General features: G+C 35.9%; 1 pseudogene; it reads right to left on the reverse strand.

Moving 5' to 3' along the window:
* Positions 1-4,292: 4,292 nt before the first annotated feature.
* LOC131276214 (heterogeneous nuclear ribonucleoprotein D-like pseudogene) lies at positions 4,293-5,497 on the reverse strand (annotated as a pseudogene).
* Between the last annotated feature and the right edge of the window lie 341 nt (positions 5,498-5,838).

Genomic DNA, 5,838 nt, shown 5'->3' on the forward strand with positions numbered 1-5,838 from the left:
AAATGCCCTAATCATAACTCAATCATGCCCAGGTACAGATCAGATTACAAGCATAATCCAATATTTCTTTTTGGAATTCATCAATAATATTAAACTGCTACACCATTGAAATAAAATCTGATATCTTTATTGTAGGGATGGATTTGAACATTTTAAATGAGATAAATGAATAAAGAATCTGCATGTTCTACTTTCCTACGTAAATTCTTAAAGTTTAAAAGCATGATGTCTTAGGTGCCTCTGACACAAGAAGCCTGGCGAAGTGAGTTTGTGGACTTAAATGACTTTGCCAAGTAATTTGGGGTTCTGTCTTCAATAGGCTTTACTTCCTATAAATTTAGAAGTATCCGCATTAGTGAAATGCCAAGTCCTTTCTAAGAGTCGGTGTGGCCTCTGTGTGGCCTGTGTAATTGAAAAGAGAACACAAATCTAAGAGAGATTTAGGAAGCAGAATCAATTGTAATAGAAGATTTATTATGTTTGAGGGCAAGGAAGTTGTCAAGAATGATTCTTATTTCTAGTTTGCATAGCTGGGAATTTGCTGGTAATAACCTACAATTATACAAACCATTGCAGTGATAGAGGGAATGGATGAAGGTTGGATTTGGGGAAAACGTAAAGTCAGTTTTGCACTTACTACATTTTCAGTAACTTCGAATTATTAAAATAGAGCTCTTAAGTATTACTCAGATCTTGCATGCACCATAATAGACACTGGAAATAAAATACAAATGCCACCTTCAAGAAATTTACATGGTATTATCAAAAAAGTATTGGCAGCCATTTTGTACATAAGCTTTATGGGCTTAAGTGAAACTATATGCCTCTAGACCTAATAGAGTATAGCATTTAAAAAATTATTTTCAACTTTTGTCTCTTTCCTTTTTTTAATTTTAACCTTTTTATTTTGAAATAGTTTCAAACTTACAGAATAGTTATAAACTGTAGGCTGTCATAGGACTCATCTCTTCCTGGGCTGCATTTCTTTCCAGGCCCAGCTGCTCTGGTCTCTTTACAAGGTCAGCTGTAAACTATCAGGTGAATGGCTCAACTCCCTTCCTGGGGCCTCTACTGTGTCTATGGAACTCTTTTTCTTCCTATTAGGTTGGTGCAAAAGTAATTGCGGTTTTGCTTTGCTGAAATTTATGTCTGATATTGGCATACATTCTTAAACAAATGTGGCTATGTTATACATTATTTTAACGTGCATTTCTTACTTTATGTTTTTTGCTAATGACTTATTGCTATTTATTTTATATTTATTTTACACTATGGAAATGATATTAGACAAAAAGCAAATTCGAGTGATTTTCTTATTTGAGTTCAAAATGGGTTGTAAAGCAGCAGACAACTTGCAACATCAATAACACATTCGGCCTGGGAACTACTAATGAATATACAGTGCAGTGGTGGTTCAAGAAGTTTTGTAAAGGAGACGAGAGCCTTGGAGATGAGGAGCCTAGTGGCTGGCCATTGAAAGTTGACAACAACCAATTGAAAGTAATCATGGATGATGATCCTCTTAGAACTACGTTAGAAGTTGCCAAAGAACTCAATGTCAACCATTCTATGGTAATTTGGCATTTGAAGCAAATTAGAAAGGTAAAAAAGCTCGGTAAGTAGGTGGCTCATGAGCTGACAAAATAAAAAACATTGTCATTTTGAAGTGTCTTCTCTTATTCTATGCAACAACAACAAGCCATTTCTAGATCAGATTGTGATGTGTAATGAAAAGTGGATTTTATTTGACAACTGGCAATGACCAGCTCAGTGGCTTGACAGAGAAGCTCTAAAGTACTTCCCAAAGCCAAACTGGCACCAAAAAATGTCATGGTCGCTGTTTGGGTCTGCTGCCACTACAGCTTTCTGAATCCTGGTGAAACAATTACATCTGAGAAGTATGCTCAGCAAATCAATGAGATGCACTGAAAACTGCAATGCCTGCAGCCACCATTGGTCAACAGAAAGGGCCCAATTCTTCTCCACGACAATGCCCAACTACACATCTCACAACCAGAGTGCTTCAAAAGTGCTCCAAACGTATTAATCAAATGCGATGAATGTGCCACACTGATGAAAGAGGTTGTTGATGTGGGAGGAATGGGAGGGGGTGAGAAGTGGGATATATGGGATCTTCATATTTTTTAATGTAACATTTTGTATGATCTATGTATCTTTAAAAAAAAAAAATCCATCATCCAGAAAAAAAAGTTTGAACAAATTGGGCTATCAAGTTTTGCCTCATCCACCATATTCACCTGACCTTTCACCAACCTACTACAACTTCCTCAGGCATCAGGCATTTTTGCAGGGAAAATGCTTCCACAACCAGCAGGATGCAGAAAATGCTTTCCAAGAGTTCATCAAATCCCGAAGCATGGATTTTTATGCTACAGGAATAAGCACATTTATTTCTTGTTGGCAATGATGTGTTGATTATAATGGTTCCCATCTTGATTAATAAACATGTGTTTGAGCCTAGTTATAATGATATAAAATTCACAGTCTGCAACCACCATTCCTTTTGCACCAACCTGATATCTTCTCATCTATCTTCTTCCATGTGATTGATTGAGCATCCATTTATATAGCTCACTGAGGGGGCCAGGACTCAATCCTGCATGCTCTAATCAAAGCCCTAATCTTAATTCAATAAAGTACAAGTGAAACCTCTGAATTTAATACAATCAAAGAATATCACACCCAGAAGAACAGACCAATTTATAAACATAATCAATATATCTTGGAATTCATAAATAATATCAAACTGCCACAGATTGGAAGACTACAAATATCTATAAGATGTTAATTCTACACACATTTATCTGCAATCCCAATAAAACTTCCCAGCCTTTTTTACAGAATTGGAAAGGACAATTAACAAATTTATTTGCAGGGTAAAAGGCCCCAAATAACCAAAAAATATCTTTAAAAAGAAGAATGAAGTTGGAGGACCCTCAATTCCTGACTTTAAAGAATATTACTCAGCTACAGTGGTAAAAACAACATGGTACTGTCGTAAAGACAGATATATAGTCTATGGTTAGTAGCAATGCTTCATTATATGTTCATCAATTGTAACAAACGCACCACACTAATGAAAGATGTTGTTAATATGGAAAAGTATGGGAAAGGGAGGGTGTGGGACATATGGAAATACCTTATATTTTTTATGTAACACTTATGTAATACAAAGCATTTTTACAATAAAAAAATTAATTATAAAAAAAGATAGATATATTGACCAGTGCGATAGAATTGAGTGTTCAGAAATTGATCCTCAAAATTATGGCAAAGTGATAGTTGACAAGGCTCTCAAGCCCACCAAGCTGGACCAAAACAGTCTATTTAACAAATGGCACTGGGAGAACTGGATATTCATATCCAAAAGAAAGAACGAGGACCCCTATCTCACATGTTATATAAGAATTAACTCAAAAGACATCAAAGACCTAAATATAAAAGGTACAACCATAAAACTCCTAGAAGAAAATGTAGGGAAATGTCTTCCAGATCTTAAGGTAGGCAGTGGTTTCTTAAATCTTACAGCCAAAGGATGAACAATGAAAGAAAAAATATATAGATGGGACCTCATCAAACTTAAACATTTTTGTGCTGCATTCCTTTGTTAATTGAATAGTCTAATACTTTGATCAGTGAGGAAACAGTAATTGAAAGTTATATTTATTTGTGAAGCTACTTACTGAGCTGAATGAAATATTGCTGTTTTGATATGAGTTAGATGAGGTTGGTGAACAAGTATCTTATATAATAGACATAGATAAGCTTTGAGAATATTGTTTTCAATATCTGTGGGCCAAGAGTTATGCACATAGGAGAGGGGAAAATTGTGATTCAAGTTTTATAAAAACTGATACACTTTACCTAATGTTACTATTATTACTAAAAAAAATTTAACACTAGTCATAATCTCTAAGAGTTTGGTTTCTAGATACCTATATTTAGATCCTAAATTTCAAAATTCATTAATGAATGATATTTATACTACCTTGTTAAAATAAAGTTATTGCTTGGGTGTGAATTTTTTCACATAAGTAAGCATTTATTTGAGATTTAACATGAAATCATACAAGTAAAACTTGTATAAACACAAATCCACACTGAGGCATAAAGCAAATAGCAAAAGACAAAGTAAAAACAAAGAAAACTAATTGGCAGCTATATATAGTTGGACACAATTGTGTCTTGTACACCAGAAAACCTTTGACAAAATAATCATCTTAGATTAGCAAAAGACCAATCTTCAACATTGTCCTGCAAGATGTCCTCCTTCAGGTAAGCTTGTAATTATTTTGGTGATTGCCATCCCCTTGAGATGCCTTGCCCTATGTGCTCTGTTGGCCACTGTAGTCTGCCTATCCCTGTGAATATCCATAGTTGCCATAGTTATACGCAGTATATATAATCATATCAGCCAGAGCTACTATAGTTTCAATCACCACCATAGGTCCTATTGTAATTACCATATTCTTAATCATAGAAGTTATTAAAACCTTGGTAGCAGTTTAGGCCTTGACCTTGTCCACAATCCCTAGTACCTCCTTGTCCACCAGCTGCAGCCCCTCTTCCATATTTCTGTTGTTGCTATGGCTGTCTAACCACCTTTATGGGTTGTACAAATTTGATTTCACACTTCCCAGAACCAATTTGATATCTGCTTTCTAGTAGTTTCTTTACTAACTTTTCATCGTATATGTAAGAAAATGAAATCTTCTTCTTTCATTTGTTTTTTTAAAGATTTATTTATTATGTATTTATTTATAACCCCCCCCCCCCCAGCCCCGTGGCTTGCTCCTTTTCTTTTGCTGCCTCTTCTCTGTGTCCATTTGCTGTGCATTTTTTCTGTATCTGCTTGTCTCCCTTTTGTTGCGTCGTCTTGCTGTGCCAGCTCTCTGTGGCGCACGGGCTGCCAGCTCTCCACAGCACACGGGCCAGCTTTGCCTTCACAAGGAGGCCTTGGGATGTGAACCCAGAGCCTCCCATATGGAAGATGGGAGCCCAACTAATTGAGCCACAGCCAATTAGTTTATTTTTGGATTCATGGGAAGTTCAATATTTTCAATCTCTCTAAATGCTCCAAAATATTCCTTTATTTATCTTCAGAAGTATTTGGGCTCAGTCCACCTCCAGATACTTTCAGGGGAAGGGGTTCTTTCCTTCTTAAAACTTTTCCCCTTTGGTGAGGGGAGTCTATCAATTTGCCATCTACTTTGTGTTCTTTCAGTTCCAAAACCTTGTCAAAACTAGTAGCATTTTGAAAAGCACAAATCCATATCTTCTTGATCTTCCAATGACTAGATGTGTTTTAATTGTGTGATCTACAGCCTCTCAAAATGGAGACAAATATTCAGTCTGATCTTTTTTTGTCTGTATCCCAGTTCAAGCTCCCACTAAACATTTTACCGTCATCCTGCTGATTCTTGCGTGTGTTGATCTTGGATCCTTCTGAGAATTCCTCTATGTTGTACTCATTCATGTCCTACGTAGTGGCAGGGTTGGTAGTGCGGTGCTGGTGCACAGCCTAGTCCAGGTGGCAATGACAGCAGAGGGTTGTATCTAGATGTGAATTTTTAAGTATATGTATTGGGAAAATCTCATATGGGGGATTTCATACCATAGATGGGGGGTAGGGGTTATGAAAACTATTCATTTTGTAATATTAGGAAAATGTTAAATAAAAATTTGAATTAGATTTAAGATATCTCACATTTATATAAACTTGTATATGTATATTTTTTCAAGGTTTGTTTTAGAGGCAAGATTTCAATTAAATCTTCACTAGACAATGAGTGAGAAAACAATCCCAATTTTGTTTTG

The sequence above is a fragment of the Dasypus novemcinctus genome, chromosome 3, assembly GCF_030445035.2.
Source record: "Dasypus novemcinctus isolate mDasNov1 chromosome 3, mDasNov1.1.hap2, whole genome shotgun sequence".
NCBI classification, from domain to species: domain Eukaryota; kingdom Metazoa; phylum Chordata; class Mammalia; order Cingulata; family Dasypodidae; genus Dasypus; species Dasypus novemcinctus.